We start from the raw sequence: 26884 nt of genomic DNA, 5'->3' as shown, positions 1-26884 counted from the left end.
TTCGCGTATGTTATTCCAGAAATAAGCAAACAAACGAGCGTCAGTACGTAATCAAACAGAGAATTCCATGCGGGTATCGCGACCCAAAATCGATTTGGTCAAGGGTTCGAATCGAATGCAACCAGGCTCCCCGCAGGCGGGTATTCCTTCATACTGTTCTGTTTCGCAGATAATGATAGTCATTAAGTATATGTGGTGCATTCATATTGTCTAATTTACGGCATTCACCTCAAGCCAGCCATTAACGATTATTAATATAGAAATAATGTGACAGTTATCCGAAAGAAATCTCCTTTTAGAGTTACGAGAGCAAAAATAAGTATATACTCACGTGCTTTCTTATTGATTTTTATGCGTCCTCCTTACAATTGTTCTTCTTTGACACGAGAAAGTAACCATACGATGGAGAAATAATTGACGAATATTAGTAAATAATAATTTTGTCATAGTCTTTGTAAATTGCATACAGGTTTATATCGAAGAAAAATAGCATTGTACAATTGCAATCGATTTAATTCTTCATTTCAAAATTTTTATTAATATGATTAACCAACAACTACAGCAGACTTTTACAGAAAAATATTCAGAATCTAAGGGCTTCGTTTAAAAAACCAAAGGATTAACAAAAACTCGTTTTAATAGATTGTTAAGATATTAAAAAAAAAACACAGTCTTTGAAGACTTTTAACTTTCTTTGTATGCATTTTTAATGTCTTCGATAATAAAACGTAGCGATAAAGAATTTCGTGGTTCGTGCTTGTTGATTATGTAATATTTGAATTCTGCATAGGAAAGTTATTTATCGAACGATAAACCGAAAACGATACAAAAGTAGGAAATACAAGTTTAAACACAAGCTTTCGAAGATAAGGAAAAGGGATTGTAGCGACTTAATGCAAACGGTCTGACTGTATAATAAGCTTGCTCAATTTTGTGGACATGTTAATTTCTGATAAAACCTGCATATCTATCGTTTCGTCAATTCGTAATGTGCTTTCTTGTTTTAACTACATGCCAGATAAGTACGTAGATTGCATCGTTAATTATACAGGTGTTGAAGCGATAACAAGGTCAACAATCCTTTAAGACTGATACTCTGTTTGTGCATAACGAAACCTATTCGTATAGCTAATTACAAAAATCGCTCGCTTGTAGATGCAAGTTAATTCAATAGAATAAAACACGATAAACCGTGAGACTAATTAAATTCGCAATTAACGTGTTTATTGTACATATTTAACCTTAGAACATAAAAAGTTTATCGTATTTCTTACCGTATGATGTATCATCTATTATCTTGTAGAACTATGTTTTAATACCTCTTAAAAATATTATTTTCGTTCTTAAATTTCTTTTCAAAACATTTAGATTTTGATTGTTAAGATTTTTTACCAAAAATATTTGACTATATTGCTTTGGAGCGTTTCATCGTATCGTATCTTTTAAAGCATTCCAATGTTACCAGAATGAGTGAACGAATTTTTTTACGCTAATGATAAATGTGTAAAATAATGTGAGTCACGTAATAATTTTTAATTGGATCGCTTTATTCTATATAGTATTGCTTTTGCCACCTGCGGTTAAACACTGTTGTCATAAAACACAATTAAGCACTATTACTACTATTGATCATTTTGTACTAATAATCTATTTATAATGTTTCTAAGCATTAAATAACTATTTTCAATATTTACCGTTTAATCTTGCTTCCGGAATTCAGGAAGCAAAATAAGACACAAAATTATTTGTAGCATGACCTGATGAAATCAATGTTGTATTTTACGTATCTACATTCCGAAAAAATAATATTGTACACATTATTGTCGACTCATATATCAAGGAATATTAAAGTTCTCACAAAAACATTTAATTATCTTCTTGAAAGGAGAATAAAGTAGTATTTAAAAGAAATAAAAATTTGTGATACTTGCGACATACAAAACACATCAATCACATCCTAAATACCTGTCTCTAAGTACAGTATGAAAAGAGCATAACATGTCTTACCAAATTCGTTAAACTCGCTAAAGAAAGAAGTTGTTTGTCAAAAGGCTCTTGCTGAAGGATACTGGATTTTACTACTTACTGTAAATAAGTGTTTGTCCCACTATATGACCATTATACTGCCATTGGGACCACTAATAATTTTGGAAGGTGCATATGACTTTAAACTCGTAATAAAAAAAAAAAAAAAAGAAAAACAAAATTTACTGTGTTGTTGAAATAACCATCGAGGTTGAAGTAACATTAAAACCAAAGGAAAGAAAAGGTAGAAAGAATAATTTATAAGAACGATAAAGCTGCGTGAAATAACATTATCGTAATATTTCAAAAAAGAGTACAAAACAATATTTGCGATAACTGCAGAAGAACTTGCAAAAGCACTTTCATAAAAAAAAAAAATAATTTTAATTACTCCCTGCAGATTATCCTCAAAAATATTTAAATAATAACACATGATATTTTTACCACGTAATTTTTTTACCACATTATGTAGTTTTAAAGTCATTCAAACCAACAAACATAGTATGTATATAAAATAAACTTCTTTCCGCTTTAATCGTCCTTTTACCAAATATCCGACACTTGTAAAAATTAATTACGTACAGTTTCTTTTAATCCATTTTCTCAAAAGAAATGATTATATTTATTCAACAGTTAAAGAATCTTCCCAATTCTTTGTTACAACTTCATTTGTTGCGGAAAGAGAAGAGAAAATAATATAATGATATAAATGATATAATTTCATCAAGATACATTATTCAATGTATTAAACTGGAGAAATTCTCAATATAATAAATATTGAAAGTTGAATAAATAAATCTAGATTTAAACTTTTTAAATAACGTAAAGGAAAAATATATAATAATAATAATAATAAATAAAATTGAGTCAATGATATACAATAATAAATTATTCTACGGCGGATAAATTATTAATTTTATAAATATGGAAATTTCAATAAATTTAAATTAAAATTTATTAAATATTATGATGCAGAGAAAGAAATATAAATATATACACATAAACTTGAAGTTTTCTGCAAAAGCCGCATTCATAGCAATTCGAACAAACGCAAACTATAAACGATTTGATTTTACATGCTTTTGGTTAAAAACTTAAGGCGGTTCTTTCAAAGGTCAACGAATCTTGGCGACGTATAAGAAGAGACGTGCATGGAAGCAAACATCTTCGTGTGTCGTGTACCTCCTGAAAGGAAATTCGCCAACGTGCATAAACGTGGATATTCAGTGGACATCGTACGGTCTTTTAACTCTCCCCTTAGATCGGCCACCCGAGAGTGGAGGATGGAAAGAAAAAAAAGGAAAAAGATGAACGATAATCCGAGCTCTCCTCGCAGGGAATATTAAGCGGGGGCAGTGAATGGAAATCGAGAACTTAGGCGAACGTCCATGTCCATAATGCTTTCTAAAACTGTTATTTATCGCATTTGCTATACACGCATCGAGGATTTCGTTAGGATTTATTGTACAATGTTCACCGTGACTTCACTGGTCATCGACAACGACGTGAATCGCCTGAAACACTGGCTGCAAGGGATTTTGTGAAACGAATTCCAAGAAACGTTGCAAATTTATCGTTAATCAATAATTTCGTGCAAATACGTAAGGGTATCTTTGCGAAATTTTGTTTGACTTGCTTGACCAAACCTCAAAGGAAAACGACTGTCTATTAATTTAACACTAATGCCATGAAATTTAGCACAATTTACAAACTATTGGATTAACGCTAGAACCATTGAACTTGTTGAAATAATAGGTTTCAGCGTTCTTTCTTCTGTAATCGTGTAGGCGCTTTTAAAAAAATTGATAGTACCTTTAGTGACAATACAGCTACCAAATCAATCTATATGACTGGTATCGAACTTTTCATTTTTTCAATTCTTAAAAATGTGCGAGTATTTTAGGAGACGTTTACACTTGCTGAGGCAGAAACACGAAATATTTAATTAATTATATAATTAACCCTATAAAAGAACATTTTCGTTACAAAAGGAATTACACAAAAACTTCTAATCATTTCATCCTAATCTCCCCCTGCCTTTCCCTCTTTCTCGAACTAAATGTAGAGCAACAAACTGTCTAAACAGATTTATTATTATGTTATATACATTCATATAGTTATTTTATTAAATTTACAATTAATATATATTATACTTAATTTGCAATCTTTTACGAAATGGGAATATGCATCTTATAAATTAAAGGACAAACTTGTGATTTGTTCTTTTCTAAGATAATAAGGTAAGGCGGAATAAATCTCCATCGAGATTTCATATGCCTAAGAAGAAAAAGAAATAAATTATGCAAGCTGCGCAATATTGCATAGTATTGCAATTTTGCTTATTTATTTTTAAAGTGCTCTGAAATCCATGTGAAATTATGCATGTGCTTGTTTAAATGAAGAAAATATCTGTAGTGAATCTATTGCGACTGTAACAATCCGGCGTTGAGGTAAATTCGGTCGATTATCGCCTGGATTAAATATTTTCAGCGTCGCTATCGGGAAATAGTACTTATGCAACTGTGCATTCTTACTGCATTCTGAATAACATTATTTACATGTTTCCGGGAACACCTGCCGGAGCTACTCGTTAGCTGTGATTTCATGATTCACCAATACTAATGTATCGAAGCTACAGGTTGTTACAAATGTATCCTACAGCGATTCTTACGTAAATTTTTTAAAGCTACGAATATATATTATTTCTATAGCTTTCGTTATGAAAAGCGCCGAAAAATAATTTAAATCTACACGTTTGTATCAAGAAACATAAAAAAAGTTTGCTTGAATACTTTAATAATAGGGAGCAAATTTATGAAAATTTTATTACCATTAAAAATTTTATTTTAAGTTATACATTTTTGATTAAATTTCTTATAAAAGTAGCCATGTTCGAGAAACTATTAATTTGTAAATTTAGTAATATCGATTCACTGGGGATGTACATAATTAGCAATAGACGAGATAAGATTTCTAAGATTACAAGTGTGATAATCAGGCAACTTGTTTCTAGTTATTTACTTCGATTAACATACTTGTGAACGAAGCCAATTAATTTTATGACTTTGACTATAGTAACATAAAGGTGAAACGAAGGAAATTAATAATCTTTAAGATTTATTCGTTTATTTCAATTGCTATAAAACATACTTTAAAGGAATTGTAAGTGAGTAAGATTAAAAATGGTATTAACCAAAAAAATTATCTCAACACAATTAGTCTAAAAACGATGATATTACATATTAGATCGTGCATTCTCATTACGTAATTGAACATTATATTCGGGACAGACAAATCTCATAATTAGACGATTATAGAAATACTCCAGTGTATAACTGATTTTTATAGAAATGATTATTTCTTGAATAATGATAAAATCAGGCCGTTAATCAATATCATCTGAAGGAACATCGTACTTGTATTTTTCGTAATCATAATTTTATTTTGGTTTTCAATGAAACATACGTCGTAATAACGATTACGTTACTATTGATCGCACGAATAATTTACGTAACATATACAGAAAAAGTTGATTTATTGCATATTTTTTACACAAATATCATCCAACTACCATCCCTAATTACATCACTATGCTGTATTTTTTAATTAATCAATGAAATAATATCGTTACATGTATCTTTGGAAAATTGCAACGAAATACGTACATACATATGTATCGCCTGATATTAATCAGCTTCCTCGCATTAATTCAGTTTCAAGGATTATAAAACTGCCTTATTTCTACACAACCTTATTATTGGTATATTTTTAGACTGCCGAATAATTGAATTCTGATACGAATCTTATTTGCGTTTTGTAAAGTAGTATGTTGATCTTGTCTTTTAACTTATTTTAATACATTTTTGTAGGAAGCATAGAGGCCAGGATCAGAATACCTTTATTTTAATTAATTTATTATACATGACATCAAAAAAATGTGGTAAAAATGATATTTCCTTGCTCATTCAACATTCATTTAAAACAAAAATAAATAAGTTTAAAAATCTATTTGATGTACGCATTTTTGCTAAAAATTCAATGTATGTAAAAGAATCTATTTATTTTATTTACAAATCTCTATTAAAATTTGAATCTGTATAATGAATCTATTTAAAAATGTACTGATTTACAGTGTGAATTCGTTCTGTATGTGAAAAAGTTGAACGTAACGGACAAAGAATTTCTTTCCTTTTTAGCAACTTTAAATTTCAAAATTAAATTTTATTACTTTGCCCCATAAATTATACATCATACTCTCTCGAAACGTAAATCCATCATAATTCCCTCTTTGACGTATTATTAGTTAGAATCGAAATAATTTATAACTGGAGAGCATTAATATCCCTAATGCAATTCGCTTGCTCCATTTTACGAGTCTTGTAATATTAATTCGCCATAATTTGTTGCCTAACGTACGTAATCGTTGCAATAACCCTTAACTTGAGCTCTTCAGTCACTGGAACAAAATCCGATTCTCTTATTTTCCCTGTTATTCATTTCTCAATATGACCAACTATCAATTTACATAATCCTCGATGCAAGCGTAAGTATCATTTAGAATCGAATTTAATCCTCTCTAATGTTATGTTATTTTGAATTTATACACTTATTTACCTGTGCTTCTTGAAACGTTATTCTATGTATTCATTGTTGTGCTGTAGTAATTTAACACCACATTATTGATGTATTGGCGATAAATCTATTCGTAACAATTACTGTTTCCTAACTTTCGTGATCGATAAGTAAGATTGTAGTAAAAATAGATTGCTTTCCTTTATGAAACATTCATAGCTTTGAAAGAGACAAGCTTAGTACCTGACACTGATCTCAATGTAATTAACTGTCAAAATGAACAATTTTTCAATTGGAAGAATTTTTACAGGTTGAGCACTTGTAGCTCTCGAATGAAGCATTTTCGGCCATAAATTTATGTAAATTCATCTCATTAAATTTATCTAATTCATCTCATTAATACGTAGTATAAGTTTGATTTCTATTTTTGCAGATACCCTGTATATTCATAAAATGGATTTTATTTCATACGTAGGGTGAAAAGGGTTAATACTTTGCTGTAGACACGAGGTTAAGGAATTCGTATTCAAGTTCTTTGGATTTTCTTTGCCTCAAGGACATCGTCTTGTTCGCCTTCGACGAATGCGTCTCGCATATCTATCGACAATAATTCACGCTGGCTATTCTTACTATTTTATTAGGATTATAGTATTTTTCAATGGACCACCGTATGCCACCCATAGCTGTTCGTCTCTCGGTTCGCTAAAGAAACCTGTTCGATTGAAATTCAACAATTCGTCGTCTCCATACGTTAAAGTCATGAAGAAACATCTCGATTATGGCTGAATAACTTAATTTCAGATTCCTTGTCTAAGTGAATTCGATATTCGTAGTTAATACCACGCTATCAATTGATTTGATCGAATTTTTCAGAAACAGAATTTCGATTTGTAGTCATATCTTATAGATGTGTTTTCAATTTGTCTGACATTTCCTCCGGTGCTTCTTGAATATTTCTGTTTCTAGCAAAATTAATGATATATCGAATAAGCAATCTAACGATCGCTGCTTGGAATAAGAAAAATAATTCTCTTTAATATTTTGCCTACATCCTACGTATACTTGCTTTTTGTATTTTCTGTTTTCTAAAGATTATTACACAACCTTCAATACAATTTTATAATATATACTAAAGTAAAGCTCATCGTTTGTGATCTAATGCAAGAGCCACATCGTCCAGTATTTTTAAAATGTTTTACAATTAAAAGCTTAAAATCTTCCTGGGCTAAAGAGTAAAGCTTCAAACATAAAATTAATAAGAAAATTTATAATACGAAAATTCTAAATAAAAATATTCTTTGCTCCTAAAAACCACCATTAGTGTATTACTAATATAAACACGTATACTCATTATTAAATCCTTACAAAATTAATTTCATACGTATCAAAGATAAGTAGAAGGAAACCAGTGTAATTAATTATTTGCTATAGAAAAATTTATCAATATGACATGAACTGTCAACGTTATGTATCTAAATTGATATTAGTCAGCGAACATACGTCAAAGGAATGTCTGTGTATGCGATAATGCGCGTAAAATAATATCTTCGAACTATTATGTCCAAACGAGATATCTAACATCTTCGATTCTATGTATTAATGACGCATTTGATGAGATAACAACGTGTTTTAAATGGCAATGATTAAAATGTACACGGTGAATATGATTGGCTTAAGTAGTTGCTTAAAAAAAAGGCTAAATTTGAAATACTATTGAATTGCATGTATGGATATATCAAATTAATGACTCAAATTTTGAAAAAGAAGATCCTCTATCAATAGACATTACTCTTTTTTATCATTTTTATCACCATTGCTATTATCACAATCTATGTCTGTTATTACTATTGATATTGTTTGATTTTGGTTTGATTTGGAAAAGTTTGATATCCATGCAATATAAAAATTGTCATGGATTTTTAATTATTAATGTATATTTATGGAATATATATGACATAATTTATGGAAAATTACCAGAACCTTATTTTATACCGTAACAAGTTTTTCACTGTTCGATCATATTGTAATATTAATCTCTTTTTTATAAAAGATAATTGAAGAGGTTTTGATTTAAAAATGTCACAATTTTTAACACAATTCTTAAAACAAACTTCTTTCTCAAAAAATTGTAAAATTCCACCGATGATTTCAACTGAATAATTCATTATAATGATTCAATAAATTCATAAAATCTCACTGTAAGCAACCAATTAAAAAATACAAAATCATACAATATTATCTTATTTAAATGTACCGATGTATGTTGTCAAGAGTTAAACAATCTTTCAATTTAGTTTATTATTCCTGCGATTCTCTTTCATAATCGAACGTTTTAAGCTTAAAAGTATAAGTGTTCGAAACGATTCGTTTGAGAAAATTACGTATATTTTAATTTGATTCGTACGATATTCTCTAGCTCGTGAATGGAAGTAAGCGTAACGTCGAGTAAAAATATACATTGTAATGCAAATGCTCAGTTTTAAAGCAATGCGCGTCTTTATAAAGTATAATTCCATTTATCATGGTGTTGATAAAGGAACTGGCATACTTTTATTCAAAGGTGTATCATTATACCTTCTAGAAATTTCTTTCCTCGCATGTTAAAAATTGCTAAAACAGGTTGCGATTATAGACCGGTTTCAGAAATTGAGGACGTCTGGATTTAAGGAACCATTCCAAAATTTCTGACGCCTCTGTCTACGTTCTTAATTTTTTGAGATTTTCTGAGTGATGTATTCGAACAAAAATATGTTCCAAATGTTATGATGTAACATAATAATAATAATATATAATATATCATATATAAGTAACATAAAAATAATTGTAACACCAAATCTGCAATTTCTACAAATTCAATTCTTTAAAATATATTTTACAAGCTTGCAAAAATTTATAAAAGAAATTTCCTTTAAATAGATGAATTTCAACTTCCATCAAGTCTGACGAAAAATTGTTATGGCCTTTTTGAAACAATGAATTTATGTATATGATAAATGTATCGTTTTAGCTCCCTATAACGAAAATACTTCTATGTTTCATAACGTTATAGAGGATTAAGTATAATAAAATGTATTACATTCAACAATCTCTTTCTAACGTGTATTCAAATCTCATACACGTATCGTTACTTTACAATTCAATCTCCTTATTTGTAAGGTACAACCAATTAAATAATTTCGCGTGTCTGATTGATTTTCAAACGTTTTTTACTTCATTATAATTTTGTAAAAAAATCTTTCGTGAAAAAGATGATAATCTGTGAATGAAATACAGTGAATGAAGTGAAACTTCCCACATTAAATTAGCAAATTTATGATGTAAAACAAATGTATACGTCAGTGCACGTCATAGTTAACATTTTCGATGTCACACCTGTACGATACAACAGACACTTATAATACAATTTATCATAAATAACTAAAATAAATAACTAAAATAAACGAAAAATCCGCTTATACATTGTATTTGTAGTGCAACAATCACAAGTAAAATGTACTGTTACGAAACAGAAATTTTTCTAAAAAGGAGACAAATTTTATGCAAAACCTAACACGATTTTCAATTGAGAAACTCGAAACGCTTCCTGAAATTTGAAACATTTACTAAGAAAATTCCTCGTCAAACGCTCAAGCTCCAATCTCCAAAATTGCAAACTTTATTGCATTCCTAGATCCAAAACTACTGGTGAAATCACATTCTCCCAGAGTTTCTCTAAAAACGTCATCGAATCTTGCGAGATTCGCAACACTTTGCAAAATTCCGTGTACCAATAAAAGTCAACCATCTCTCCCGATCGAAGAAATGATCAAACAGAGGTAGATAAAAAATGGAAGAGCATCTGTTCTGAAATCACGAACGGGGAGATGGAGCGACGGTCGTTTGGCGCGAGGATCGTCCAACAGGTGTCTTCGTGTAAAAGCACTTTCGATCTTAACAGTTACCTCTCTCTCCTCTAGAAGCCGGTCGTACCACTTCTCCGTGGCTTGTTCCTCTCCCACGGCCAGCCACGATGTCAGAGACCTTTGCCCCAATTCACTTTTCTCTTTCTCCGCCGCGAAGGTTAGCCTCGAATCGCCTTATCGGTTTCATTTCCCCGCTTCGTCGTCCCACACCTTTCGCTCTCCTTCCTTTTTCCTCCCTCTAGAACTGCTCGCGATTCGCTCGACGATTACCTGCCTCGTTTCCCAAGATTCGATCACTGTTACCTCGCGCTTTAACGTCAACCGTATCGATCACTGTTTATAGAGACCTCCTGTTGCTTTTAATCCTTCCGATTTATCGATTTGTTTCGATTTATGCTCGCGACACGATCGTTCCTTTCTCTTTCTGCTCTTCTGTTTTTAAAATGAGAGTAGACGCTCGGTTTTGAGCATGGCTGCTCTCTACGACGTTCTCCACGCGCGTTTGACGCGCCCGTTCGCTATTCTGACTCTTTGGTTAACCGATTCACGCGACACGCGCGGATTACGCGCGAAACTTGCTTCCAGATCGCGTTATCCATGATCTATGCTTGCTCATAGTAGATGGAAATCAGTCAAAGCTTACGATCTTGGATGATCGTAAGAATTAATATTTAAATGAGACACATTGCCGGAGGATAAGTATTGAGATAGTAGCTGATATTTAACACTAGAACTACCATACCAGTGAAATTGACTGGTTTTACAATTTTATTTTAAAATTCCTACTTCGTATTATATTATTCTCCGCAATGATGTAATGACTTTCGCAACGATAACTAAAAGGATAGTATAATGAATTTTATTTTATTTTTTATATATTCAAACTGAAAATAATTTTGTATCAAGGCTATTTATACCAATACCAGTTAAAATGACTGGTACTTGTCAAAGTATAAAAGGGTGCTGCAATCTGTTTATCGAACTCCAATTAACCAGTCTGCTCGTTTTGTACAATTTCCCACGCGTTTTTTTAATTTTTACCGCGTATCATTCGATATGATGATATTAGTTATCAGGAAAATTCCGGATCAATCGCTAGATCGCTAAATGCTAACACTAGAAATACCACACCAGTCGAAATGACTGGTTTTACAATTTTATAAATGTGTCAATTCTCGTTTAGGGATGATGAGATCCCAGATGGATTAATAACACCAAAAATATACTACATAGCATGGAATTCCTTCTGTAAGAATGTAATAACTCAATAAATGTAAAAATGTTCTATTATTACGTATTTTTTAAAGACCAGTCATTTTCACTGATTTTGGTAGAAATAGCTCCGTGTTAACTATCGGAAGTTCTAGTGTTAATGCAAATTGCATTCTTTTCGTCGCTTTTATTTTCTAAGTATTTTCTTACAATTCTGTTATTTCATTCGTCTCATACGTGTCTTAGGATGTCAAGTACCGAATAGGGTAAAATTTGTTAGAATTTTTCAATACACGTAGGTGTTGTAATATCCGTGATCGACAATGTATTTATAGTTCTCCGAATTTCGATCGCGTTTTTAATAGTATTTCGCGCATTATTCCCATGTTTCGTAAACATTCCAGCTCGTTTTTTCAGAGCAGATCTGACGTTTCACGCGTCAGCAGAAGTTTCAGTTGAAAAGCTTCGGGCTTGCCCTGGAAAAGTGAACCGAAATGTTCATGAAACTTTGGTACAAAGCGCAGCGTATTATTCAAAACACGATGTACAATAAATCCAGTGAACCACAAATATGCCGGTATAATAAACATCGTGAACATCTTTCAAGAGAGGAAGCTCGTTATCTAACCAAAATACAAGTGTTATTAAAATAACTGATCACAGATTTTCCTAAAAAGGAGTAAGTAAAAACAGTAGAATAAAAATATTTTTATATGAAACCTCTTTTTTTTGAGTAAATTGATTCTGCGAAGATATGTAGATTATTATATAATTTCAAACATTCTAGGTGATTTGCAACAGTAAATTCTTCTATTAATTTATGATTTTTGCAGTTCTCCTTTATAATGGATTTTCTATCCAGTCGTTCTCCGTATTAGACTGTGCGTGTTTATGCAATTTCATAATTTGTTGAAGTTTTACGAATAAATTTTCATACATCTACGAATGCAATTAAACAAGTGGAACCTCAGCAAAGATTTGTTTCGACTATTAAATATTGCAACAAATACTCTAATCTGAATATTCCATACGTATATATTTACATATTATGCGATGCAAAAACGTTCATAATCAACTGATGATAGTGTGTATGTGAAACTTTCATTCGCATATGTACCCCAAAAATCGAATTCATCGACCTTTCACGGAACTCATCAAAGAACAAACCGTTCCAAGGGCAATCGTCTCTCGAGAGATTCTCAGAATGAGCGACTTCCAGAGGCAGAAGGAGGAAGTACTTATTTGGCGGGAGCACGGCCACGTAAAGGCACGTGATAAATTTTCCCTCGTTAATACCTGGACGTCGTTGGATCGGCCGAGGTTGCAGGAAAGAAAGATTTTGCCCGGAAAAGGTGAACTCGCCGGGAAAATGGAAAGTCGGAAAGTACGGTCGCCTCGGCCTGCCAGTCATTCCTAGGTTTCATAGACGGTCGCGGCCAATCGAGAAGAAGAGGCCAGCAACCACGATACCCAACGAAGATCATTACCTGCTGATTGCCTCGCTACTTTCCATTTAATCGCCCGAAACCATACACGTGCATCGATCCACGCGCGCCTGTTCATGGCTGCATGCTCGATCACGTATTTGACTCGTCTATACGCGCGTCCCGTAATTTATCTCGCGCAACTTCAGAAATCCGCCTGGACGTGGTCTTCGATAGGGAATAATCGATGCACGTTGTTTTTGAAATCATTGGCAAGAACGATTATTTCTGCTGTTATTCATTGTATTTCCATTGTATTTTCAGGTCATTTCACGAGTAATATCGTTTCGTGTGAAAAGTACAAGATAATAAAATAAAAAAAAAAAGAAAAAAATTGAAAAATATAGAAATAAAATCTCTTCTTAATTAAATTAAAACTTAACAATTTTAGAAGTTAAAATATGGGAAAGGAAGTTTTTGAAAATTGGAGGATCAAACTAATAAAAATTGGAAACTAAGAATAAACATGGTTTTCTTATCGCCTTTCAGGTAAATAAATCTACAAACGAGTGTTTCAGAAGCACGGCGCGAGTATAAATGCACACGTAACAATGTATGTATATCAACAAACAAAATATCATTTTCCTTTCGTAACGCGTAAAAGGAGCAGGAGATAACGGCAGACAGGTGCTCGTGCACGTATAAATTCACGTGCACTTCACGTCGCATAGTGTGCACTGCACGCGTGTACAAGGTGATATACACCGAGAAAGGTACTTACGTGGAACGTCATCGTTAATTCTGCTGAATGACAACGTGATACCCTCAGATAATCCTCTTATCGTTTGCCTAAATCGTGTGTACAAAGTAGAGTAACCGACAGAAAAGATATATCGATCACAAGCTTCATTTTACGTGGTCATTGCGTTTAATGGACCGATACGAAGTTTAAACTTGAAAAAGTTATGCGAATAAAATGGACTCGAGGAATCAATTTCTTTTTTCTTCGCGAAAGTCTGTGCATATATTTTACTTTCGTTCGGATTAAGATTTTGGACGTTGGAATGCTTTTAAGCGTTTTGTGCCAGTAACTTATTTCATCCTGTAATTGAAGAATTTTTATCTCCGAGAATCGCCGATGTATCGTAAATATAATCTTTGCTCTGCTTTGAAATTTCTCTTCATTCAACTTTCGATGAGTTATTGGCGATTTAATTGAATATAATAATAGATAAATTGCAGATGGGATTTTCATGATGGAAAATTTCTGTCAATACAGCTTGTTAATATTATAGAAGCGAATAAAAAGTCTTTTAAACGTATTGAAGTATATTTTTATAGAATGTTCGTTTGATCGGTACTTGCTGTCAGTTCAGTCGCTTAATATTATGAACTCGTAGTTATTTATACGCATTTTTCGCTCTTCGTTTTGAATGTCCATTTAAATGTAGTATTCCATGAAAGAATAGTAACTTTTCTATAGTAATTTTTCTTTATTTTTCTAATATTTTCTATAATTATTTTCTAGAGTTACTATATTAAGTACTATACTATATTGTTTTAATCCTTATCGAGGCAATAATATCAGTAGTCGAGTCTCGCAACAGTGTCGATGAAATTTCAAAATCTTTCATATAACGTATGTAATAAAACATATCTACGAGTGTACAAATACTTTCCTAAGCCTGTATTCATATATGCACACATTCTTTTCTCACATTTCTTCGAATCAAACGCAAGTCACATTCATTAACCGCATCATTCAATTGCGAAAATTTTCATTCGTCTCAATTTTCCCAGAAAACTGAACCTCTCTTAGAAATCACATTCAAAGAATTCATAGTAATAACTCGTTATATCCACTGGCTCGATCACATCGATTGTCATTTCACTGGTTGTAACGCTCGGTAATTACACTGTCAGCGTGCATACGAAATTGAGTTCGCGTTCCCTCGCGGGGAGCTTTCATTATCGGTCCAGTCCGGCTTTCCTTGATCGAATTACGCAAACGAGAGCCCGAGCACACGGTTCGAAAGCGGTCTGAAACTCTTGAACCGCCACGATTTTCGTCGATCCTCCACGCTTGACAGCGAGTAGACACATTAACGATCCTGTCGGATGCATATCAAGCTCCGTTGACGGCGAACAACATCGTAAAAGATTGTCAGATTATAGACTGAAGAATCGGCTTCTCTTTCTTCTTTAATCTCTCTTTAATTACGCATTCTGTGCATTTATTATTTTGTAGGAATTAACATGTTTATTCTTTTTATAAGAATTATGAAATAATAAATGCACAGTAATTTTTACAAGAAGTGTCGCTGTGATGATTAAACTGCGTACATGTGTGTAATATACAAAAATATGTAAAATATCCCAAGTGAAGTAATTTTTATGATTATTAATGGTTAAAACAAATATGCATTTAAATTTTATTTCTTTAGTTCTGTTTACGAAAATATAAATTTTCATAAAAATCCGCTGTCCAACGATATTTATTGTCTGATAATTATTGTAATAACTGAGAGATGTAGGGTGAGAAGTGGTACAAGTGAGAAAATTTTTAGTTTGAGAAACTGTACGTGAATTTAACTGGAACAGAGAAATCTCTATTACTCAAACATTGACATATTTACTACGACCATTATTGCACTGCGAATGTTTATGCAAATTCATATTTTCAAAGACACATAAAAAGAATATATGTTTTATTTTTCTAAATGTAATACTATATCTCATGTACTTTTGCATTTATGTATATACATCTTTATACATATGTTTTTACACATTACACTTGTCATAAATGTGTAAATATCTGCAGTCTACGCATCACTGTACAATTTACAAAAACTTGGGAATTTGTAAGAAAATACTCCAAATATAAATATGGAATGTTATGCGTTGTTCTCTATTTATCTCGCTTTCAGGAGAAGATCCAACTGTACCACTTTTTCATTAAATATCTGAATTAGTATTGTATAGTAAACGATAGAAGACTTTCAGTAAAAATATTGCATGTAAAGCTGTTTATAAACATTTGATTTTATATATGAAGCTTTTAAACGTAAGGTTTTCAACATTGAAATTTAATATTTTAAGCTTTCTAGAAAGTTTAAATTTCGTATTTTCACTAAAAGGTACGAAGACAACCCTTCCACATAGTTAAATTTTTCGTTAGAAAAATTCCTATTGAGACCAGAACTCTTTAAACAAACTTTATAGAACCCTGGAGGTTTGGTAATAAGAAATAGAAAGAAAATAAGACATCATAATCGAGTGAATTTTACTTTCATCATATTCTAATTTATCATTATTTATTTTCTCATATAATTAATACAAAAAATAATAATTATTATATATGTGCAATACACGTAATTGTGATTTATTTTATCACAGCATTAGGCGAATTTGCCGATCGTAGTTGTAATCTCTACAATGTTCATCTTAACTTTTATCCAGCTCAACTGACTTTCATTCGCGATACACATCGACACAGTTCCCTTCGCGACGATTATGATACGTACGCATGTATACTTTAAACGTCTTCTTGACGTGTCATGTTATCGAGACAGTCCAGAACAGGTCGGAGACGAACAAATTTTATCTTTCCCCTGTTCGTCGTAGCATGTTACGTCGAGATTTACATAATCGATCGGACAATGGCATCCTGGTTTCACCTTGAGATACGAGAAGCTGAGGGATGATATGAAGGGAAAAGGAAGAAAAGAGAATATTCATGAAGCGGTTGACTGTTATGTCTAAAAGAGTATTGGCGAGAAGAACAGAAAGCGTATTCATTAATTGAAATTATTTTAGTATCGTGTTCCTTTTCTCAAAGTCTGTTATGTTGCAAATTAGCTTGATTTGTAATCTATAACTTCAATGTAAATGCCACTATTTCACTTCATCGTTATCTTCTTTTATCAGTTAGACTCGTTGGTGGCAGACATAGTTTCACTAGTTCGAGTGCTTATTATAGTAATCAAATATCAAAATCTATCGTTTATACCTTAAATTAGCTGTAAGTATTATTAATTTTCAATAATTCAGATTGCTTATGTGACGTAAGAATCAACGAATCCAAAAATTAATTAAATGAACTTACGTAGTTTGAAGATTAATGACTATGTATGTTTAAAAAATTGTAATATTTCATTTGTAATATTAACATTTGAAGCGTTTAAATTTGAACCCTTTAAAAATTTTGTTTTGAAGGCCTGCTTCACTTAGATGATAAATTATATATAGGAAAACTTGTACTATTATGATAATTAATTATGATAATTAATTATTTATGAATTTAATAACAGTTTGATAAATTTCTCAAAATTTGAAGCCATTGAATTTTGAACTTTTTTTTATCCTGATAAAACTATTCTATAAACAACTGTGGAACGTCACAATGTATTTCTAAATATATTACTTAGGTTCTCTTCACAATTAAATATTACATATATAAATTAATTAATTTCTGAATTCATTTTATCCTGAACTATGATTTAACTAACAAATTTCTACATAGGAAACATTTTGTGCACATAATACGTACAAGCATAGTATACGTGTAGCTCTATTCTACTAATCAAAATTTACGCTTGAAAATGGAAAGGGAAGAAAAAGGAGGAACGACTTGACAAGCTAATATAACTATCTTATGCATACCTCTAATTTTCTACTCGAGATATTATAAGACACTTAAATGTCTCGTATGATGAAAATTGCAACGATTTAATTTCCGCTGCGATTAATTATCGCAACACCTTAACGAATTTAATCTTACATTGCTCCGTTAATTACAGGATAATATATGCATTGCATGACAACTGAAATATGTTGCCACTGCAACATGTTCCTTTGCAATCGTAACACTCATTACTCCAACTTATTTGCATATTATATTCCAAAAATTATTCAAGTATTAAAGTGGACGATAGGTGTCGGAAACAAATTTGGCTGACAATATCATTTTTCATCGTATCGAGGTAACAACTTTCCTCGTGTAGTTGAAAATTGTTGCAAGTCATGAAAGTCGAATACGAACCAATGGTTTTGACATTAGAAAATATTAGTAGTTATATATCACATTATCATAATGGGATAATTTGCATTAACTTCGGTTGAAGATTCTAATTTTTTTTAATAGTAATCTTAATTTAAAAATAGTAATTATTATGAGTTGTTAAGGACAATTCCATCTTCGTGTATAACACGGAAATTAAATATAAATAAACCGAAAGATAAAGCAGGTATAAATTGAAAAGCAAATATTGAATGCATTTATATTTTATATTTCGCTGCAGAATACGAACGAGACTTTTGTATAAGCAGAATCTCGTGCAAAAATGAATCAAAAGCGGGCTGAATATTTGTTTTCTGTTGAACTTTTTACATAATCTCTTTCACGCACCAGACCCAATTTGTAATGGTAACGTAACGATATCGAGTAATTAAAAGCTTGATATTTTGTAATTACTTCTTACGTAATCGCGAATCAAGAATGACATTAATGGAATTAAATTAGAGTTTCGATCTTGATTCTCGTTTATTCTTGCAAAATTTTTTATTAATTCGTTATATACGTAATATAATTCGAACGACAATGTACAGTATAATTTATGTAATAACTGGAATAAATTAATTTTCTCTTTCGTCCTTCAAAGCAAAATAAAATTGCACAATTAACTCATTAAAGCGATCAGATTATGCATCTAGATAGAACTACTAAATTGAATAGAAAGTTTTTCTATAGGATGTCATAATTGCAAGTTTATTTTTAATTAACCAAAATGGAAGTCTTTAAGAGGAAACGTTTGCATATTTTATGGTATCAGAAAAAGAAGAAATTAAACTGCCAAATTATGGAAATTCTTTTCTTTATGTTCTTTACGTTTTTTTCTGTATGTTTATCTAATTTAGTAACACCCGATTATAATCTATCTACATCATCGTAAGAATCACCCGTATAAAAAAATTCAAGATTTATGTGGAAATGAGCAATTGATGAAAATTGTTCCGCATTGAAGTAACAAAATTTTTATGAAAAAGAAATTGAGGAGCTTGTAAAACGTTGGAAGATAGTATTACAATAGAAACTAAAGGAGACTGAATTGCTGGTTATAATATTACGTTCATTCTTTAAATACAAAACAGCCATATCAAATGTCATAAAAATACAAAAGTATTTCATTCAACCAAATAATTTCTCGTTTTGTAATAATCAAACGCGTCGGTTCCAAGATTGAAAGCGTTAAATCGGGTTGACTTATTCAAATGGATATCATGAACTATTCTCGAGATAGTTTCCGTTGAATTTACGTTTATTGGAAATTTAATATCCGGATAATGACTTCGTATACAATGACAAATGGCCCCATTAATTTTTTGTTTCTTTCTTCCTATATTTATTCCTCGTCTCCTGCCTTGTAACGAACAAGAACAAATTGCGCATGTTTAACACGCAGATCGCGAACATCAACGAGATTACCTAATACAATTAAATTTACATACGAACCCTCTTTAGTCTCCATGTCTTGGAACTTGTTTCAAGCTGGCATAATTTTCAACGGAGAGATTTCAATCTACCGTCATAACAGTGACGAATATTACGTGACACTTAAAACGTATGTTCTCGCCACAAGTCATTAAACTGTTAAGGCAGTATGTTACGAGTACATTTATCAACATGAATTTTTGGTTTATAGGCAAGTTATGGAGAAAGTGTATTGATTGATCGAGTTAGTTGTACTTAATTATCGGTTTATATCGTTATGGTGTCAACAGTGAATATAAAGTTATAAATATATTACATGTTATATGAAACAGTGTAGAATTTAATTACCATTGATACGATATTAGGCTATCGTGATTGTATTAATAAAATTTTAAACTTTAAAAATATACATATAAGGTACAAGATATTTACTGCAAAAATACATATACATATTTCGCAAAGATGATATAAATATTTAAATAGTCAATTATTCATTACCTTAAAAAAGCTCCATTTTTGGTAGGACTATTTTTAACATTTATTATGTGTCTAAAATAACTATTTATACTATGTATTAATCTTTTTATCAACTACAGTCGAGGACAAGGATCAGTGTACAAGTAGCGAAAGTAGGTATCAATAAAATTTAATCTGATACTAAAGTTTTTAACCAGTACAAAGTGTTAGTACATAGATTGTTTGTTAAACAATTGAAATTGGCATTTATATTTTTGTGTAAACAAATCGCATTTAACGAAATTTCGTTCATACCTATTTCCACTATTTTGTCCACTTATTCTTGTGCATGATTGTAAATGTTTGCATAAAAAATGCAGTAAATATCACGTTAAGCTAAAAATTCATACAATCTTCCTCCCACACGACGCGATGGTAAGATACCCAAAAACAAAAGGAAGGATTAATTTCATATCGTAACATATCAGACTCGATCGCGTCAAAAAGAAGAAACCTTGTCAACTTTCTTCCCATGCTTTCGCAGCTCATCATCATCATTCGCACAACAGAAATGCGTCTGCATGCATCGACGTTCGAGCACGCATCCCGCACCGTTTCTCGAAACCTGTCAGAAGTTAAACGTAATCGCGTGGCGGATGCACGAATCCGACGTCGAAATAATAATCACACCATGTGAGACGCAGTCACGGTGTAGCCCCATGGTTCGATTTCGCAATTCCACGAGCGTAAAGTGGACCCACTGGACCAGTGGTCAACCGCGAATGGCCAAGCATACAGACACACGGTCTTTCTTGCGCACACCTTTCACAGACCTCCTTGTCCTGCCACGTCCTGTTTTCGTCCTGGCCAACTTGCCTTATCGGCTGTCCGCCTTTGCTCGTTCTCCGATCGCCATTCGCGTCCAGCTCTCGCTCTCCTTGCACGGGCCGCGATAAAACGAAGGTTTTAGCCGCTGCCCGATTCAAGGCCAACCCCTGGATCCCTCTTGGTTACGACCTAAATTATAATTAAACTTATCTGCTACCCAGCACGCGGTAATGAGAAAGGACAAGAAAGTAGTATACAGCGAGGGGGATTCCTCCAGGAGAATCGACTGAATTCGAGATCGGGCGACACCCACGCGATGTTTCAGGATTTTTTCGTGATCGAAAGGAGGATCGTTCGTTGATAGGATCTGAGTTAGAGGTATTTTGTACCGACGACAAGGGGATTGGTAAATTTTCTGTAAATGAGTGTTCGGTGTTGCGTGTAGCTGGAATTGATCGTTGGTGGGTGAATTGTGCAGAGGAACGTGTGAATGCGTGTTTTTATGCGAAGTCTCTTTAGGATTTACGTTGTAAATGGATTTCAATTTATGGTATTTGTTGTATTCGTTGAAGGATTTTCAAGTTCCGTGGTTTTAATAGTCGTGAAATTCGATGTTGCAGTGAATATCATATTATATTGTATGCTGTTGGCGTCTATGAAAATCGAAATTGTATGGTAAGTGTAGATAAATAATCGGAATTCTTTCTCTTTCTCAGATGAAAGAATCATACTTGATTGCAGTTTCTCATTTTAATTTAACGACTGGCAAATTACTATAAACAGACTTCTTGACAGTAATATAATAATGGTTGATAAGATCTGAGTTAGAGGCATTTTATACGGACATTTTATACTGACAGCTAGGGGATTAGCAAATTCTGTAAATGAGCATTTCGTGTTGCACGTACCTGGAGTTGCACATCGTTGACTGAATTGTGTAGAAGAATATATGTTTTTACGTTTCTTCAAGTCGTTTAGAATTTACGTAGCATACAGCTTTAAATTTTTAATATTTATTGTATTTGTTGAATGATTTTCAAATACTATGGTTTTAATAATCATTTCCAATATTATAATATTTTCAATGCTTTAATGTCTGGGAAAAATGAAATTGTATAAAGTGTATAAATGTACATATCCGCTCTTAGGGCAAATCTTGTTAGGGAACATCTATTATATTTGTTGCAAAATTAATAAAGATCATAAATTTTTAATTTGATGCTGTATAGGATAAAGAAAGTATACACTACTGATAGATGAACAATTTTATTCGAAAAAATGTATACAGTTTAAAATTTGTAGTCTACGCCGAATAATAACGTTTTATTGAAAATAGGAGGCGTCCTTAGAATTTTAAATGGGAATGTATAAAAGGAAAATCGTCTCTGAGAAAAGAGATTATGGTCAAGAGATAATAATAATTGCTACAAGTAAATTTCTTAGCAGCGATATAATATCACGAAAATTTTACAAAAATTTTAAGAAATGCAGACGTGTGTAACGTAAAGAATAAAATTTTCAAAAGTATACACGTACTTCCAAGCTTCCAAATCATGTTTCAAATCCTATAAAGAGTTAACTAAATATTCGAGATTTACGAATCGAATTAAAATCTCACTTTCGATAGTCTTGAATTGAGCAAGCACGAGTAAGGATCGAAATTAAGCGATTGATGTATGCAACTTTTTGCAGTAGTTACTTGAGTAAGATTGAACGTTAACGATGCTGGTTGCTATGTACGGTAGACGATTCGAGTTGCAACTAAACGACTCTATAAGGTGTCTCTTTTAATAAGCGATTCATTGACGAAAGAAGCATTCATTCGTCAATGATTTAAATAATGGAGATCTTCAAATGAAACATTTTTATATTTTTATATGTTTACAGTTTCGTGTTATGTATTCATATTTCACATTTCTGTAAATCTATCCATTTAAATTTACTTAATTTACCTAATTTGTCTATCTGTTTAAGTTCCTTACTAAGATACTTAATTTTCATACAAAGGAACAAATTTAGTGAGAAATATCTTACTTCAAATCAAATTTATGATAAATAAAAATACTTTTCTAATAAAACACCATGAAATTGAAGATACATATATTCACAAGAGTATATCACGGATATATTCAGAAATATTCAGAATGAAACTTCTTCAAATTTATTTTAAAAAATTTATTTTTTTCAATATCTGATACTGGAAGAGGTTATTGCGAACAGTGAAGTCAAGTTTCGAAGTCTCTAATAAACCTTCGATTTATTTCAATATTTGCAAATTTAAAAGTCTGAAAATATGCAAGTAAGGAAATTCGGCGAGAGTTTGAAAAATTATAGTCTTGGCAATATAAGAATTAACAAGTTTAAATGTTTCAGTTCTATTAAATTAATAAGTTGAAGAACGAACATGCTTGAAAATAAACTGCTAATAAAACGCATAATATCATGCAGATAGGACAAGGAATTTCTTAAACGTACACATAAATAGAAAATTTCATCTTTTACGAAATGCGTCGATTAAAAGTAGCCCTAGAGCTAGTTACATCGAACATAGAATTTTTTACTAAAAATATTTAATCCCTGCAAGAAAGGTTAATACAACCGACGATTATCGAATTACACGCAACAATCGAAAATCTTTATCTTTGCCTCTGGATCGAAAGGTTTCGATCAAACGAGCCGATGGAAAGTCCACTTATACGATTTATCGACGGTCCTGGTGAGACACCGTGTGCACGCGTTATGCCAGTTGGACCTGCTACGGTAACCCACTTCGCGGCAGGAGACATTTCTGAAATGTCACACCGACACCGTGGCCGTAAGTTAATGACAGTCGTTGGCGCACGTCGCCATTTCCCGCGCGGGAGAACCAGCGAGCCAAAGAAACGCTTGAGATACAGAGACACGTGTCCGGCAAGAGATCAACGAGAGGAAAAGTACAACCGTGAAAAAAAAGCCGGTGACCGCAGTAATCGACGCTGCTGCATTGTGGTTAATTAATTTTTCAATTCGCCGGCCAGCAAGTCGACCCGTAAATCACCGTTTACCACATTCCTTCGCTCGGTTCCGTCGCCTTCACGATTTTTGTGGGTTTCACGTGTACGTAACTTAGGGTGCCGCGGGTAATTCATGGCTACCAAGAACGATTCTGCACGGAGGAATTTTTATTTGGCAATAACATGGTTCTTGGAAATCTGCAAAGCCGTGCGAGAAAATACTCGATTCGTTGTTATTATAACGATCGGTTGGTTTCGAGCATAATTTATATCCTTCGTTCGAGATTTTTACTTTCTTGCGAAGGTAACAAAAAACACGGTTTGTTAATTACAAAAATTACTCGATGAGATAATCGAAAGGCTTCGGATCAATCGAGCCGCTGCATAGCGATAGTGTAGCTCACTTATTCCGTAAGTTAGTTTTATTAGAAAATGAAATCCTACGATCACGTCGACTTTTGATGCAAATTTTGACGATCAAAATTAAATTAACAATAAGTAATCTTCATATATCTAAAAAACTGAGTGGTAAACTTTTATGAATTAATGTATATATGTTCTTGCATAATTTTACAAAGCTATTCAGACAACATAAATTATCCGAAATGATTCACTTGAATATATCATTACGTGTCACAATATGCCAAATTAAGTACAATGCACATTGCACATATAATTACCTGCAAATACAATATTTCGTTCAAAACCACAAAGTACATTTATTCGCGATGCTTTTATATTGAACTATATTATTAACCACGATTCTATCTCCAAATTAAACAAAATATAGCTTTGATATTTGACGGAAGTATATTGTGAAGTGTATTAACTCGCGCAACAGATGAGCCGGAAAATGTTACCGATGCCGAGACACATGAATCAGCGTTGTCTCACGGGCAAAATAACGAAAAGAATACGCGGTAGAGACTGTAATGATCTATGATTAAGTGCTCAGACTGTGTAATCACTGTTCACAATGAGAGGCTTTCGTTTGGAGGAAGTAATTCGAAGAAGGGAAAGCGCGTTTCGATAGTTAGTGGGCGTTCTTTTGATCGTCGAAAGTGATCGTGATCTGATAGTGACATATTGACATGAAACGCGATTTCATTATCCTTTATTCCACCATTCAGAGCTAAAACGTCGGTCAAAATGTAACTCGTATCGTTTGATATAACTTAAAATAATATTAGCCGATCGTGTGAATATCTTTGCAATGTTTTTCGAATAACATGCTGCACGAATGGTTGACTTGTACTACTTCTGAAATAAAAGAATTCGGTTTTCCCTTTATATTGTCCCATTACTTATAGGAAATGTATATATATGTTGAATGTATCCAAATTTTAATTTTGCTTAAATAAATATTTGCATGTGCTCATTTGAAAGAAAAATAGTTTTATTTCGTACGAAGAAGATTATGTAAAGAAATTTCTCGTAGATCATCGTTAACTTTGCTTGAAATTATTGTTAAGTGTCGTTAGCACATTGCAAACATTCATATGGCTATTTATAGCAATTATTTAAATAACCGGACCTGAAGTAAAAATCGGAATTTCCGACCGCGAAAAACAAAGGTATTTCCGTGTTCAAGAGTACAGCTCGTTCACACGGTATATGTCGACGGAAGATCATAATTCTCACCTACAAGTATTTATCGAAATCAGCCGATAAATTCCTATCTATAATTTAAACCGGAAAATCATTGGAATTCCAATCAGAGAAAAACAAATTACACGCCCCGTATCTTACTCGTGAAACCAGTAAACATCCGTATTCTATTTTTGTAAAACACGTTCGTGTTTCCGTAGAAAATATTTCCTTCGTCTATACAATATAAAATAATTATTGGCTCGAACAATTCGTGTTGCGCTTTTTTGAAGAATAACATTATTCAAAATAACGATTATCTATTATTTCTTTTATTATCAAATTTTTAAATGGTGCATTTTTGGTTATTATCTATACTTTTCAATTGAAACAAATTCGTAGAAAAGTGTATTCAATGATTTAATTTTAGGTACTAGATCTAATTGATAGTAGTTAATTGCTTAATTAATTGCTTCGTGCATTCCATGCGATTTTCCTGAAGTCGATTTCTCATAGAAATGCTGTTAGCCTGGTACGCTTAAGCATTGCTAGCATTTCCAGTATTCCTAATAACATTGGTATCCTTTATACTTCTAATATCTGTATATGTCTGGTATCAAATATTTTAAAAGTTTGGAATATTTGTAATAGATAGGATATACTTAGTGCTGATGTCTTTAGTTCTTCTAATATTTATATATTATAATATACATATTATTATATATTATAAAATGTGTTCAATGTTCCCAATATTTATTCTTCAGCAAGAACTAATATACAAGATAATACTCTAAAGTATCATTTTTGTCTCTTATATTTCAAACATTCCTACAATTTCTTATTGCTTGAACTTAGCATGATATTGTTATATTAATACTATTGCAGAGTCACATAAGTCAACAGAAGGTTCGAACAGACTCATATTGTTGTACCTTGGAGTGTCAACGTTGTATTGGTTTACTAGGCTCAAAGGTAAACCAACTCCGAACAAAATATTATCGCTGGTATTTATAATCGCCAACCGGAGTTACATTCGAACTTCGTATAATAACAACTGTAGTTATAAATAGACGAACGTCCTCTCTAGGACAGTGATCATAGCGAATCATATAGCGAGTCATACAGTCGAATAGCGAGACGATTACAGCCGGCATACACTATCTCTGTACTTGTACTTACAGCGATTTTAATATACACTGACTATTACAATTTTATCACTCGTTTCTTTAATAAACTAACACGTATAATGAACCACCTCACTATTAAATGTATCAACCAAAATACTCTCATTTTATGTGTTAGAATCTGTATACCAATTTTCGTATGAGAATTAAATATTTACTTAACAGAAACTCATGGTGTCCCAAAAATCATGCGACCAAAAATCTGCTGTAC

At 32.2% G+C, this 26884-nt stretch overlaps 1 protein-coding gene across 4 annotated transcripts in view; it reads right to left on the bottom strand.

Moving 5' to 3' along the window:
* The window catches only part of LOC100646539 (class A basic helix-loop-helix protein 15), a 288728-nt gene that overhangs the window by 246667 nt on the left and 15177 nt on the right, over positions 1 to 26884 (bottom strand). For 3 of the 4 annotated variants that reach the window (XM_012310572.3, XM_012310573.3, XM_048407755.1), the window contains exon 1: positions 10539 to 11012. The exons of the other annotated variant lie outside the window; for it this stretch is intronic. The gene's annotated coding sequence lies outside the window, so the exon portion shown is untranslated. Of the gene's footprint in view, positions 1 to 10538; positions 11013 to 26884 lie in introns of those variants that run through there. 4 annotated transcript variants of the gene reach the window in all.

Source organism: Bombus terrestris, chromosome 7 (genome assembly GCF_910591885.1).
Source record: "Bombus terrestris chromosome 7, iyBomTerr1.2, whole genome shotgun sequence".
Lineage (NCBI taxonomy): Eukaryota > Metazoa > Arthropoda > Insecta > Hymenoptera > Apidae > Bombus > Bombus terrestris.
The sequence above is the reverse complement of the archived record's forward strand: the minus strand, read 5'-3'. Positions and strand labels throughout refer to the sequence as shown.